Genomic DNA, 15,518 nt, shown 5'->3' with positions numbered 1-15,518 from the left:
GATGTCTTCCATTTTTCATGTGTATTTTCTAATTTGACTAAATACTTAATCAAGACAGAAAATTAAACCACAGAAAACTACCCACAGTTTGGCAAAACTCAACTGAAGAAACTATCCCACATAATCTCATCTGACCTTTTCCACCTTGATTTTTAAAAAAATACAATATGATTTATATAATTTACTGTCACAGAATCAACAAAACCACAACTTAGCTTTCACAACATGTATGGACCATTTCCTCAGGTTTTGACAGTTCTGCTACATTTCTGACAGTCCATTTCTTTTCCTTCTCTTACTCCCAAATCCCTCTCTACGACAGCGCTTTAGAAATCTATCTGACCAAAGTGGGACCCTAGAGGTTTCCTGTCTATGTGGTCATTTGTCACATGATCTGACAACTCTTTCTCTGTAAACTGGTCAATCTCTCAAGATGTTTTCTTTGAGATTTAGAAGATCTGAGCTCTGGCTCATGATCTAACTCAACATTTAAAACAGATTGTAAGTTTCCAATGTGTAGCTTCTCTTTTTTTGTTTTTAAATATTTATTTATTTGTTTGGCTGCATCAGGTCTGAGTTGTGGCATGTGGGATCTCGCTAGCTGTGGCGCCTGGGCTTAGTTGCCCTGAGGCACGTGGGATCTTAGTTTCCCGAGTAGGGATTGAACTTGCATCCCCTGCATTGCAAGATGGATTCTTAACCACTGGACCATCCGGGAAGTCCCATAGCTTCTGTTTTATATATAACTAGGACACACTACTTTATTTATACCAGTAAATACATGGGGGATAAAGGAAAGCTCTGACTCATCAATGTAGAAGGAAGGAACTAATCAATATAGAAGCAACTAGAAAAATCATCATTTGGCAACCATAACAGTGGTAACTGATTCAGGCAAGAGTCATTAAAATAATACTAACACTAGTGAATGAGGGACTTTCCCTGTGGTCCAGTGGCTAAGGCTCCTCGTTCCCAATGCAGGGGCCCCAGGTTCGATCTCTGGTCAGAGAACTAAAAACTGAAAGATCCTGTGTGCCACAAGGTAGATCAAAGATCCTTCATGCTGCACTGAACCTGGTACAGCCAAATAAATAAATATTTTTAAAAAATACTAGCACTAGTAAATGAAAGTTTGAAGTTATTTACATGGTCTCAAAAAATGCCCCCATAAGATACTTACTAACATAACTTTATAGTGGACAACCCTGGTGCATATAACCTTAACCAAATGATCAAGGTGAACATTACCACCAATATGACAAACCAACATCAGGCATCTCCTGATACGGGACACTGAGAACACACCACTGCTCCAGTAGCAATCATGAATGTACATGACTCTAGACATGAGGAAAATCAGAAAAATTCAATTGATGGGCATCTTATAAAAATAACTGGCTTGTACTCCTCAAAACATCAAGGTCAAAAGAGGCAAAAAATGACTGAGAAAATATTCCAAATTAAAGGAGTCTAAAGAGATATGACCGGAGAAGGCAATGGCACCCCACTCCAGTACTCTTGCCTGGAAAATCCCATGGATGGAGGAGCCTAGTAGGCTGCAATCCATGGGGTCGCTAAGAGTCAGACACGACTGAGCGACTTCACTTTCACTTTTCACTTTCATGCATTGGAGAAGGAAATGGAAACCCACTCCAGTGTTCTTGCCTGGAGAATCCCAGGGACGGGGGAGCCTGGTAGGCTGCCGTCTATGGGGTCACACAGAGTCGGACATGACTGAAGTGACTTAGCAGCAGCAGCAAAGAGATATGACAATTAAATGCAACATGTATACCTGTATTATATACCTGGACCAGAAAAAAAAATGTTATAAAGGACAGTATTGGACAATTAAAGAAATCTAAATAATGTCTATGGATGAGACTGCTGTAAACAAAGAATGTTGTTCACCATTTCAGTTCTACAAATATTAAGTCACTAGCCACTGCCAGTGCCTACCAACAATATGCCCGAGGGAAAAAACAGGAGGCACTCTGTGCTTTGGATGAAGGGCACCTAGATAGCTAACATGCATATCTAAGAAGAATTTCAAGGACCCCAGATTGCTCCATCTTCTAAACACAGAAAAGCACTAAAATTATGAGATGTCTCTTCTTTGTGATTAGCAGTCATCTTTTCATGCTTGACTACATGTATTTCCCAGTCCTCCCTCCCCAAATCATATATATATATATATTGGCTTCTCCTCTACCTCTTCAGAGCAATTCCTCAGAGCTATCTGAGAGGCTGTCTCCTGGGCTATAGTGCTTGGCTATAGTGCTTAGCTATAGTGCTTATAGGTAAGACTGAATAAAACTCAATTCACAGTTTTAATGTTGTGCGTTTTTTTTTTTTCTTCACTTCATACTACTGTAATAAAAATAATAATAATGCTGCTTCAATGTTAACTTTCCTGCTCTTGATAATTATCTTGTGATCATAGAATAAAATGTTCTTGTACTCAGGAAATTTACATTAGGGGTAAAGGGACATCATGTCAACAACTTATTATCAAATGGCAGGCAGGCAACCTCATGGAGGTTCTTTTTTTTTTGACCATGCCCCATGGCTTGTGGGACCTTAGTTACCCAAGCAGGGATCCAACCCAGGCCACAGCAGCGAAAGTGCCAAGTCCTAACCACTGGACCACCAGGGAATTCCCTGGAAGTTCTTAGCCTTATTCAGGTCACTGCAGCCAATGGTTAGTCTCCAAAGGCTAAGAGATTTTGACCAGGGGCTCTTAGGTCCCCTCCAAATTACCTACAAAGAAGAACCAGCCTTAACCTGTTAACTTCATTAACAGGATTCTGACTCCAAATCTACTCCGAACCAGAGGATCCACTTGAACGTTCATGTGTTTGGATCCCAAAGGGAATAACAGAAAACAAGCAATCTCAAATGGCCAAGTAGGGCATGAGAATAAAATTTTGTCCTGGTGTGTCTGGTTTCAGAATTTCAAGACAAAACTTCCACATTGTATGAATGTTTTGGCTTCAAATAATTTCCATGATTCCATTTAACTCAAGTTCAAAAACAGGTAAAACTAATCCATTGAATTAGACCCACGGTGGCAGTGGGTACTGACTGATAAGGAAGGCTTCAGGGTGCTAGAAATGATGGATATCTTTCCAGATTTTTTTTTTTTGGCTGTGTTTTGGGGCATGCAGGTGTCTTAATTCCCCAACCAGGGTTTGAACCCAGGCCCTCTACAGTGGAAGCGTGGAGTCTTAACCACTGGACTACGAGGGAAGTCCCTGAAGTGATGCATATCTTGGTCTAGGTTGTGTTTACACAGTTCTCTGAAATGTAAAAATTCACTGAGCTGTAGCTTCAACATAAGAATACTTGACTGTCTGTGTGTTATGCCTGGAAATAATCTGGAAAAAATGTTTGTTGCCTAAATAAAATGAAACAATCTGGATTCAAACTTAAAAAAAAATTTTCACATGAGTCACTTACTGCCACCCCATCAGGTATGAATATTCCTTTTAATTAGAGTTCAAAGACAGACAAATTAATCTGTTATGTAAGAACTGGAAAATGGTTCCCCATGGTAGGGTAGTAATGGGGAACGGGTATCATAGAGTTTTCAGGGTGTTATAACGTTCTGTTTTCTGATCTGAGCACATTACCCAGAGGTTGTTCCCTTTGTGACAATTCATTGAGCTGAATGTATATTATTATATGTATCTTATATTTCAATTTAAAAAATTATGTTAAAATCTTAAAAAAAGTATTTGCTCCCAAACCTGGCACTAGGCATAGTATAGGTGAAGGAAAAGAGCAACAAGAAAAAGAAAATGTCCCAACTCCTTACCCATACACATGCGTGCTGAGTCACAGAAGCTACCTGTTTTGGATTCTGTGCATGTAAAAAGCAGGGGCTATCTGCTCTAAAAATGAAAGCTTGATACTGATGGCTTTTGAAAGATGTTATCTGCCTTATCTCTTAACTTCCTTTGTTGCTTAAGATGATATACTCATGTTTTGTCTAAAGACTATAGAAGGATTGATTGTAACATTTATAAAAACAAGTACTGTTTCAGCATTTTACCCTTTTATCAAGCTAATGGTTAAAATCTTATTTCCATTACATCTGTGATTTTGTCTCAGTCCATCTTATTCACCATTAGCTTGATTTTAAGTTCAGTGAAGAACAGTTTCTACAAGTAGCTTTAACTTTTGTCTTTGTGATTGGTTGTTATTGTGGTTTTCTGTTTACTGAATTGTTCTACCAGGATTTTATAAGGCACTGATTCATGGAAGTCAAATGTGCCATGCCTAAAAAAAACCCACAGAACAAGGCAAAAACATTCTTAGAACACAGTAACTTCCAGGTCCAGTTTCTTTTCCCTCCATAATTCATATTTTCCCCAGCCTTATAAAAATATAATAGGCAGATAATATTGTGTAAGTTTAAGATGTACAATGCCCTGATCTAATACATGTATACATTGCAAAATGATTACCACAGTAGGATTAGTTAACATCTTCATAATTACCTCACATAATTACCTTTCTTTTCCTTTCTTTCTTTTTTTTTTTTGGTGTGGTAAGAACATTATTTTTAAATTAATCCCAGATTAAAATAATTTCCAAATTTTCTCAAGGTTTGCTCCTTCCACAAAATGTTTTACATTAGACTTAGGTACTTACTCAGTGAATTCTTTGTTTTCTAACCACAGGCAAAGTTACATCCATCCTAGCTGCCATGGAGTCAGAATAGATTTTTAGAAACCAGGTTCACTCTTAAGATGCTGTCACAGATGGACATCTCATTAGATTTTCTAGAAAGAACCTTAAAGGAAATATTAGGAGAAATATGCATTAAATCCTTGGCAAAAGCAACAGAAGCCACATCTTAAATAACACATTACTTTAGATCCTTTTAGAGTACTTTCATTTATGTAGGGAACAAAAAAAAAAGGGGGGGGAGGAAGTTTATTTTTGTTTTTCTTTTTTGCTTGTTTGTTTGGCTGCTCTGATTGGCTTGCAGGATCTTAGTTCCCCAAACAGGGATTGAAACTGGGACCTCAGCAATGAACTTGGGGAGTCCAAACCACTGAAAGGCCAGGGAATTCTTGGAGAGGGGAGGTTTCAAAAATAGTTTGAGGTGGGCTTTAGCCTTCACAACTTAATGGAACTGGCTGGTAATCAGTTGGGGAATGTCACTGTGCGAGGTGCAGCCTCAACTCCTTGCCTCTCCCATTCCCAACTTCTGCATTTGGCAAGCCCCAGCATCAACCGGCAGTAAGCCTCTTAATCACAGACGTAGCCGGTGTCTCCAATCTCTGTGGCCTTTGTGGTCACAGATACCCCAGAATGTCCAAATATGACTGTCAAAGACCACTAGTCAGTGACTACAAAACTCACTGATCCACTCCGATTGCGGAACAGTGAATTAGGCAGATCTCTGATGGCAAACCCACACTGATCTCCAGTGATATCCCAATGACTGGGAACCAATCACTGACTCTCACTGTCCCACCTCCCCCGACAATTACTGACAGTCCCAAATCACTAATCCCCTCCTCCACTGATCCCGCTATTCCCTATACTCTGATCTACACAAGTCGGGTCACTGATATCTTCAGATTCCTCTCCAGCGATGATCTAAAGGGAGTCTCCATCACTGATTGCCTAAAGCGTTTCTCCAAACATTGATCCTCACTGACCACCCTCAGTGAGGATGAACCTCGAAGTTTCCACAATCACCAGCTTCAGGTACCCAAACAGAACTTAGAACCTCCAGTCACTGACCCCTCAGGCTTCTGATCACTGAGTCCTAACGCCGATCAAATCAGCGTCTTCAAAGAAACTCATTTGTCCTCAAGACACTTGAAGATCACTACAAACTGACTTCCACGCATTCTGTCAGTCAAGAACGCTAGTTTATTGATTTCTACATACTCCCAATTCATCTTCTTCACAGACACTAACGCTGATTCCCATAAACCCGCCACCACAGACTCTCTCCCAAGAGGCTCAGACGCCCAATCACTTAACCCTTCAGTCCCCTCAGTCTCTGACCCTTACGGGTATCCATGACTGACCCAGTCGGGCCACCGTAGTCGTCTGATCGCCATCCTACACACGTCTTGAATTTCGACTATTTCTCACATTGATCTTTCCCATTTTCCCCGCATCCGCGCCCATAACCTGAAATTGACTGCCGTACCACGCTGCCTCTCCACGGTATGAGCTCTTCCCAAAACGAGTGGCCGTGCGCAGACTCAGTCGCATCTTTGAGGCTGGCTGCCGCCGCCTGGCATCTTTCCAGAGAACAGGATTCTGGGTTTCTGAATGTCAACGGCAGGTATTATGGCTGCGCCCACTAGCCAACCGCTTGCAGGGGGCGGCCATGTTTGAATCTGTACCGTACAGCGGATGACTAGACCCTTTGTTAGGCGATTCGGCTATTTTAGGGCGGAAAGAAGCAAGTGTTTCTGGGTCTCTAAACACAGATATCACTGCTGCTTTTAGCATCTCAGAAGCTCAAACCTCCTGAGGTCAATATAGCGGCTCCCTGATTTGGAAATTAAGATTTCGTTGTCTCCAGTAGGGCAGTGAGGTAAGATGGCCGCGTACGTGTTATACAGCTTAAGGGCGGTGTGTGCGGCCATCTCCCAGGAGGAACGTCCGTAAAGCAAGGTACAACTTTGTCTGGGCCAGCTTTGTTTGTTGATGAACAGCGGAAGAGAGAAGCGTTTCTCTTGGGGAGCCTGAGGCCCCGGGAGGAAGAGGAGTCTTTACTAGGGGGGCGGCGCAGCAAGAAAGGGCAAGTACGAGGTTCTTAGCCGGTTATTGAAAGAATACGTGAAGAGCCGGGTCTTTGTCATAGGTGGCTTTACTCTATTCACACTAAAAATAAAATACCCAGTTATTTTACCAGAAAATGGGTTTATTCTGGAAACTGCAATGGGTTTATTGCAGGGAACTGCAATTCCAGACAAGCAAGCTACAGTAAAACTCATAGGCAAGTCCAACAAACGAGGAAAAGAAACTTAATTTTGTAAAGAAAAGGGAAGGTATTTGGAGGGGTCGGGGGTGGGGGGCGGTGGTTTTGAAGGAAAGTCCCTTGGAGAAACGTGAAAGTTCAGAGTGATGACAGTTTCTCTTTGGCTGAGTTGCTGGGTAGTAGATTTCTTGTAGGAGGTACAATGTACATCTCCTCTTGTTGAGGCCTGTGAATGATAACTATTTCCTCTTGATTCCTCTGTTGGGGTCTGTAATTGACATTTCTTCCTGTAATTGACATGGGGTGGTACTGCCTGAGATCTCCCCCTTCAGGCCTCTCTACTCTATTTGAGTGAGGTTTTCCTCTATTTTCATGCTCTAGAAGACAGAAGGGTGTGAGTGCAAGCAGTTTGTTTATTTGACAGGTAGGGTATGGGTGAGACCGAGGAGGGATGAAAACCCACACAGAGTGCATCCATGAGTAGAGTATCGCTGAGCAATGGGGGCTCAGTCAAGGGTTGATGAAGATGAGATAGTTGTATGTCATCTCTGGTTCCTCATTGTTGAGGGCTACTGTAAGGGCCTTAAAGCTGTAGCACTTTCAGCCTGCCTTAGGAGCAGGTCTCAGGCAGAGTCTGTAGGTGTGTTCAGGAAGAAGCCAGCCCTCAGCATATGGGCATGGTACAGACAGCATTCACCAGAGTCCTGTTTCTAATACCAGCCAAAGCGGTGCTCTGCACATCACAGAAATTGTTTTGGAACATCTCTCGAAATGATTGGTTTGTCCTATGAAAATAGCTTTTAAAAAAATAAACCCATAATTCTATTTGGTGGTCAAAACAAGTGGTGTAACATCTGACTTCTAAAATGACTCCTGGACTTCCCTGGTGGCCCAGAGATTAAGAATCTGCCTGCATTAGCAGGGAACACCGGTCAGTCCCTGGTCCAGGCAGATTCCACATGCTTTGGGGCAACTAAGCCCTCATGCCGCAAACTACTGAAGTTCATGCACCCTAGGACCTATGCTCTGTAACGAGAACAAATGAGAAGCCTACGAACCACAACTAGAGAGTAGCTTTTGCTTGCTGCAACTAGAGAAAGCCTGCATGCAGCAACGAAGACCCAGCAAACAAAAAATAATTTAAAATAAAGTAAAAATAAAATGAAAATGACTCCCAACAATTCCTATCCCCTGGTATTTACACCCTGTGTAGCCCCCTTCCATGTTGTACCAAGGCAGATCTGTCAGGTTGATAGTATACAGTAGAAGTGAAAGTAAGTTGTAAATGACACCCCAGCTTCTGACTTGGAAGTGTTCATGCTTTTTCTCTCAAATAACTTACTCTGAGAGAAGTTAGTTGCCATGTCATTGAGGACACTGAGACAGACTATGAACAGGCCCATGTAGCAAGGAGCTGAGATATCCTGCTAACAGTCAGGGAGGAACTGATGTCGTCTTGTATCAAGTGGGTCACCTTGGAAACAAATACTGTACCCTAATTAAGCCTTGAGATGACTGCAGCCCCTATCAGTACACGGACTGCTACTACATGAGGGACTCTGAAACACCCAGCTAGCAGCTTGCATATCCTTGACTGTCATAAATATTTGTTTTTAGCCACTGAGTTTGGGAGTAATTTGTTATTCAGCAGTAGTTAATTTGGATACTTTTGGTAAAAATGCTCTAAGTGATCTCTCTGGATTTCTTGAACAAGCTCCTAAACTTGTGATTGTTCTATCAAATCAGAGGGGATTTTTAGCCATTTCCTCTTCACTTGCATAATAGAGAAATTTAAGGTTCTGCTAGATATTTAAAATTTAACAAAGAGTTTAAGAGTCTTGCTTCATTTCAATTAATACAAGTGGGTTTATGTGACACTTTTGAAATAATTAATGACCATTTAGAGAGTGCCTGTGACATGCCTGGCCTGTCATTGGCCTTCTCACTTAAAGGCCTACCCTCATTCTAGCACCAGTCATAAAGGCAAAAGGAAAGAGAGTCTTGGAGTGTCTTATGCTTGGAATTAAATGCTCTGCCTCAGAAATGACACAAGTCATTTCCTCTCACTACTCATTGAGTAGTCACCCAACCACATGAAATACAATCTTACCATAGAAACAGAAATACAATCTTAGCATAAGCTTGGAATGGGGAGAGCTAGAAATATTTAAGATCCCCTGGAGAAGGAAATGGAAACACACTCCAGCATTCTTGCCTGGGAAATCCAATGGACAGAGGAGCCTGGCAGGCTACAGTCCGTGGCATTGCAGAGAGTCAAACACTAGTTAGCGACTAAACCACCTACCACAAACTTCAGGATATCCACAAACACTATGAGAACAGTGTTATCATCACCATCCTAAAGAAAATGCAGTATAGAGATGAGGTGACCAGTCTATAATCTCTCAGTTAATAAGTGAAAAAGAAGGACTCAGAGCCAGGTATGTCTATTTTATACAAAGGTAAAGGATCATCACAGGCTTCCCAGGTAACACAGTGGTAAAGAATCTACGTGCCAGTGCAGGAGATGCAGGTTTGATCCCTGGGTCGAGAAGATCCCCTGGAGAAGGAAATGGCAACCCACTCCAGTATTCTCACCTGGGAAATCCCATAGACAGAAGAGCCTGGTGGGCTACGTCCATGGGGTCGCAAAAGAGTCAGACAATGGCTTAGTGACTAAACAACAACAAAGATCATGACCATTATTGTTAAAATTTTTTTGTTACTGTTAAATTTTGCTTCAACATATCTAAGGCACTGAATTAGCGAACAAGAGAGGCCTGAGGTCTCCGATAAAATAAAGAATACTCAAGATGTTGTGGCCTGGTGGGGGAAAGGAATACACAAGAAAATGGGTAAAAAGAGTGTTTAAAAAAAGAGTATACACTGTAGGATTCAATTTATGTGAAGCTCAAGAACAGGCAAAACAAATCTACTGAGTTATAAATCAGAAAGCAGTTGACTCTAGTAACTATGACTCTGAAGAGAATCTCTTGGGGTGATGAAAATGTTCTTGTTTAGGGTGGCGGTTTCAAGAGTCTGTATAATCGTCAGGACTCATCAAAGTAAACACTTTTGATTTGTGCATTTATTATACGTAAATTGTAGCTTAATTTTTTGAAGCCAAAGAGTGTTCAGCGTTTTGAGAGATCATGTTAGTAGGGAAAAGAGAGAGATGTGAAAGAACTGACAGAACTTTACCCTAGTTTGTGGAAAGATGAGGCCCTGGTGAGACCATCACAGAACTTACGGCTTATGATAGTGCCCTCTCTGGAGGCCCAGACAGAGCCATTAGAGAAAGGAGTCTCCAAGGATTCGTGGTTTGGCAAATTAAAGGCTCTGGGCTAACCTAGCTTGCAGTGACCATCAGCTCTTATTTATTCCCTAGGCTGATAGGTCTCAGCCTGTTGAACCAGATATGGTGACCTTCTACACTGTCATCATTTAAAGGGATGCCAGGCCCCAAGTTTGGCATAAAAGGAGACATAGCTCTTCCCTACTCTGGAGCAGAAAGAACTATGCCTTGGGCTGAGCAGAAATAGGTCTTTGCCCTTGCATGAGTGAAGACTGTTCTGGATCTAGGTGGAATGTGATCTGTTTCCTGGATCAAGATAGATCTTGAGAGTAGCCTGGCATGAGCGAAGACCACACCCCATCCTGTCCTGTCTTGAGTCAGGGGTGTTGGTAGTGGCAGTAATTGGTGATACAAGTCTCAAAGTATAATTTTCAAAAAGTTAGAACTTGTACAGATATTCATTTAACTTATTAATGAGGGAACTAGCAGGATTGGAGATTTGGTGCAAAGTAGGTGTTCAAAGTAGTTTCAATCCCTAGGTTGGGAAGATCCACTCAAGTAGGAAATGGCATCCCACTCCAGTATTCTTGCCTAGAAGATTCCATGGACAGAGGAGCCTGGCAGGCTACACTCCAAGGGGTTGCAAAGAGTCGGAAATGACAGCATAACACACACACACACAAATAGGTATATAAGTCAGTGTCAATATATATTGCAGTGTCAATAAGACTGCAAAGTTAAATAGATATAAAACTAATGTCCTATAGGGCAGTAAAACCATAAGCTTGAAGGTTATCTTTTCTTCAGAGAATCAGTTTATATAGAACAAATATATGAAATGTACCAACTGCCAAGTTAAATTTTATCTATGTAGTCTGCTTCCTACTTAGTAGTAAAAAGTGACCCAAACAAGGGTACATTCTACCAGAGCAGTGAGTTCTCAAACTGGTAGAGTTTTAATCCCCAGGGAACATTAAGCAATCTTTGGAGACAGTTTAGGGGGAGGAGTGGATGCCATGGATGCTTTCAACCACACAGAGAATAACCTGGTACAACAGAATTATTTGGGCCCAAATGCAAACAGTGCTGAGTTTAGGAAAACTTTCTCAAGAATGATTTGTTAGACTTTGGGTGGGTTTGTTAGACCATGCTCTAGTATGACTTTGAAAAGGCACAAAGGATGACACAGTATAGTTTCCTTATTTCTGGGTTTTTGATAATTTTTCTTAACACAAAGTTGGGGAAGTGTTGATAATCATTGGATCTGGGTAATGAATACTTGATGATTAATCTTTTCTCTCTCTCTTTTTTTTTTTTTTGTATGTTTGCATAGCATCTTAGTTCTCTGACCAGGGACTGGGAATTGAGCCTGGGACCACGGCAGTGAAAGTACTGAGTCTTAACCACTGAACCGCCAGGGAACTCCCTAGGATGGGATTAAGTGCTAATAAGAAAAAGTGAAGAGTTAAAATTGGACATATTTAAGGATGAAATATTCACTGGACAACAGGAATAAAAAGACCAAGAAGATCCAAGAATGAATTCATCCCACTCTATGTGAGGCATCCTGAAAGAGGATTTTGCATTGAAGCAGAAAATAATTCTGGGACTTGCCTAGTGGCACAGTGGATAAGAATCCATCTGCCAATGCAGGGGTCACAGGTTCGATCCAACCAACCCTCCTATCCTCTCCTTCCTCCCCACAAATTTAGTTCAATCTGTGTGGAGCACTTAGTCAACCTCAGTGCTATTGATATCATTCATCCATCCATTTAACAAACTTGTACTGAGTCTCTACTTTGTGCTGGTGCCATGCTGGGTGCCTTGGACACAGCAGGAGGAAGACAAAGTCCTGACATCATGAGGGTTATGGTCCAGTGGGGAGGGAAGAATGATAAATCAGAAAAAGAAACACTTAATATTAGGTCAGAGGGTGGTACTTGCAGCACAAATATAGTACAAAATAGGGAGTGACCCCAAGAAGTGTGTTACTTCATACACAGTGGTGTGTGTAAACTCTCCAAACAAGGAGAGGACAGCAAGCTTCATGGAGAATGAGGAAGCAGAGTCTCAGAGAACACAGCCAGGCAAAGGCCCAAAGAGAAACAAGCTTCTGTGATGTTAAGAGCAGCCAGAATGGGCATGTTGATAGATAATAAAAATGGTGACCAGCTACAATTAAAGGGTTTTCCAACCCCATGTCCCCTTTTATTATAACTTTACACTATAAACATTAAATGTAAACTTGTAAAAATACAAATAACCAAAATTGTATGTGAAAGACTGATATGCAAAATAGAAAAACTTACATATTCTAATATATAATCATATAGTACATATTATATATCATATAAAATGTTTTTATTGTAATAGGAATATACAATAATAGATATTGCAGTGTACTATATTATATACAATGTTACAGTATATAATGATATGCAATATAAAATTATAACTAATGTACAAATCTATATATATTTATCATCTAATTTCTAATAATCTTTTATCAAACATAATTTATCATACAGTAAAACATAATACTTCTGAGATTCATCCATGTTGGAGCTTGTGTCATAACTCAGCTGCATAGATGTACTATACTGTATTTAGTTATTCACCCATTGATGGGCATTTAGGCTATTTCCAATCTTTTGGTGATGATGAATGCAGTTCCTATGAACATTCAAGTACATACCTAATTTCTCATTTCTCTATGGTAAAAACCTAGAAGTGGGATTGCTGGGTCATAGGATAGGTATATAGTTACCTTTATAAGAACTTGTGAAACTTTTGTCCATAGTAGATATACTACTCGGTATCATTCCCACAGCAATACATGAAAGTGTCTATTGCTCTACCACTATGTTATTTATTCACTGCCATTCTAACAAGCATGTAATGGTATGTCATTATGGTTTTTATTTGCATTTTCCTGATGACTATGTCCAGTGTCTTTTCATCACCATACTTTCATTTGTATCTCATACAACCATATGGATGAGTCTCAGATACATTAAATGAAAGAAGTCAGACTCAAAAGGAGATACATACTTACATATTTATATGGATACACATACATTCATGACATGTGAAAAAGGCAAAACTATAGAAACAGGAAACAGATAAGCAATATTGAGGGGTTGGGAGTAGATTGATCAAAAAGGGATAGGACCTTTCTACCATGTGTAAAATAGCTAGCGGGAACCTGCTGAATAGCACAGGGAGCTCAGCCTGGTGCTCTGTGATGATCTAGAGGGGTGGGATGAGGTGATGAGAGGGAGGGGATATATGTATACATACAGCTGATGCAGGTTGTTGTACAGCAGGAACAGAACATTGTAAAGCAATTATACTCCACTTAAAAAAAGAACATTTAAGAAAGAAATACTCATAATTTTTTAAAGAGATAGGAAGGAATTTAGGGTAGTGAAGAATCTGTTTTTTTTATTGTAGTGTTGACTCCTTGATTTTATGCTGCATTTGTCAAAAACTCTCAGAAATGTACGCTTTTAAGGGTAACTATTACTGTGTGTAAATGATACCTCAGTAAATCTAAATTTTAAAAATACCTCAGTACTATAACATTGGGCTTCCCTAGTAGCTCAGCTGGTACAGAAACGACCTGCATTGCAGGAGACACCAGTTCGATTCCTGGGCCAGGAAAATCCCCCGGAGAAGGGATAGGCTACCCCCTCTAGTATTCTTGGGCTTCCCTGGTGGTTCAGACAGTAAAGAATCTGCCTGCAATGCAGGACTCCTGGGCTCAATCCCTGGGTTAGGAAGATCCCCTGGAGGAGGGCATGGCAACCCAGTCCAGTATTCTTGCCTGGAGAATCCCCATGGACAGAGGAGCCTGCTGGGTTATAGTCCATGGGGTCACAAAGAACCCAACAGGACTGAGCAACTATGCACAGCACAGCAGCACTATGATACTATGTTACAGTAAATATGAGAGATATAGTTGAAAGTAATTTATAAAATAACATACATTTCCCTCTGTGAGGTTTGGGTACAGCCATTCAGAGGTTGGTCTTGTGTCAATTTATAACTGGTAATATTATTAACAATAGGGACACTCTCCTTGGTCTGCACTAGCTCTGCTCCCCTCATGTGAACCATATTAAATCCCTTCATCTTCCATAAATCTATTTTACAGGTGAAGCAATCAAGGCTCAGGGGAGGTTACTGGGCATCAGGGTTGGCACCAGGATTTTAATCCATGTTGACAACTTTAGCTATTTTGCTTGCATCACTCATGTAGTAAGTCGGTATCTCAGGATGTGATCTCCTGGGGGCCCCAGAGCCTCCCCAGTCTACTCCAGGCCAACAATTCCCTGGACAGTGTGTATGAGGCTATTACCCTCTCCTTATCCCTTCTCCATCCCCACAGGGTTCCTGTCCATGCAAACAGTGGGGACTTGGACAAGCAATGCTGGGGGACTTGCAGGAGCCATACTAAGTGGTCTGATGAAGCAATGTGAGCAACAGGGAACCAGCAGACACTATGTTATTGGGGGCAAATAGGGAAATAGGTATTACCAGGATTTAATGGAAGAGTCATAGATACTGTATTAGTGGGTAATGGTCATCAAAAGACTTTGTACGAGTTGTTAATGGGGGTCCTACAGGGATGGCTAATGTGAAGTCTATGATGTCTTATCAGTCATTGCCCTTACCTGGGGATAGGGAAGCAGATGAACAGAACACACCAATGTTCAGAGAGTACTGGGGGCATCACCACATACTGTGTTGGGGATGGTTACAAACACTGCTGTGTGGGGGTAATAGAAGACTGTCACTATCACTATAAGAGACAATTAATGGAGGGAAACAAAAGCCATTCAGATAGAGATGTCATGAAAAAATCAGGAGATAATATTAAAAGTTGGATTTGGTAGGTTATACTATGGTTTCCTACTACGAGGATTGTTGTAAGCGGTCATCAGTCATGATTTAGGTGAAAACTGGAATAAATCAGGAGTATGGAGGTTACCAGACTGTTTCACAAATGAGGCAAAGTAATATACATTATGCTGGAGGTTAACTGGAAGATGTAATGAATAAGTTCTCCAGACATTATTTCCTGGAATTAGTAAGAGGTGACACAGTGATGGAATAAGGTAAAAGGAGGATAATGGAGGGTGTCCAGACATTGTGGATTAAGAAGGGGATAATGGCGAGATCTCTAGACACTCTCCTGAGGAGTTAGCAAACACTGTCCCCAGTTGGGGGATAATGCTGTGTCATAAAACATTTAGTGAAGCCCCA

At 41.0% G+C, this 15,518-nt stretch overlaps 1 protein-coding gene and 1 long non-coding RNA gene across 6 annotated transcripts in view; one reads left to right on the top strand and one right to left on the bottom strand.

The window, feature by feature from the left end:
- The window catches only part of ZNF793 (zinc finger protein 793), a 39,581-nt gene that overhangs the window by 17,916 nt on the left and 6,147 nt on the right, over positions 1-15,518 (bottom strand). Inside the window, exons 1-2 of one of the 5 annotated variants that reach the window (XM_027514338.1) lie at positions 6,176-6,263; positions 4,654-4,795 (exon numbers count right to left, since the gene is read on the bottom strand). The gene's annotated coding sequence lies outside the window, so the exon portion shown is untranslated. Of the gene's footprint in view, positions 1-4,653; positions 4,796-5,757; positions 6,014-6,050; positions 6,264-15,518 lie in introns of those variants that run through there. The other 4 variants (XM_027514334.1, XM_027514335.1, XM_027514336.1 and 1 more) reach the window with 4 other exon arrangements.
- LOC113875723 lies at positions 6,406-13,186 on the top strand. Its single transcript, XR_003506335.1, has 2 exons — positions 6,406-6,648; positions 11,584-13,186. It is a non-coding gene; the product is annotated as an uncharacterized LOC113875723 (long non-coding RNA).

The sequence above is a fragment of the Bos indicus x Bos taurus genome, chromosome 18, assembly GCF_003369695.1.
Source record: "Bos indicus x Bos taurus breed Angus x Brahman F1 hybrid chromosome 18, Bos_hybrid_MaternalHap_v2.0, whole genome shotgun sequence".
NCBI lineage: Eukaryota > Metazoa > Chordata > Mammalia > Artiodactyla > Bovidae > Bos > Bos indicus x Bos taurus.
The sequence above is the reverse complement of the archived record's forward strand: the minus strand, read 5'-3'. Positions and strand labels throughout refer to the sequence as shown.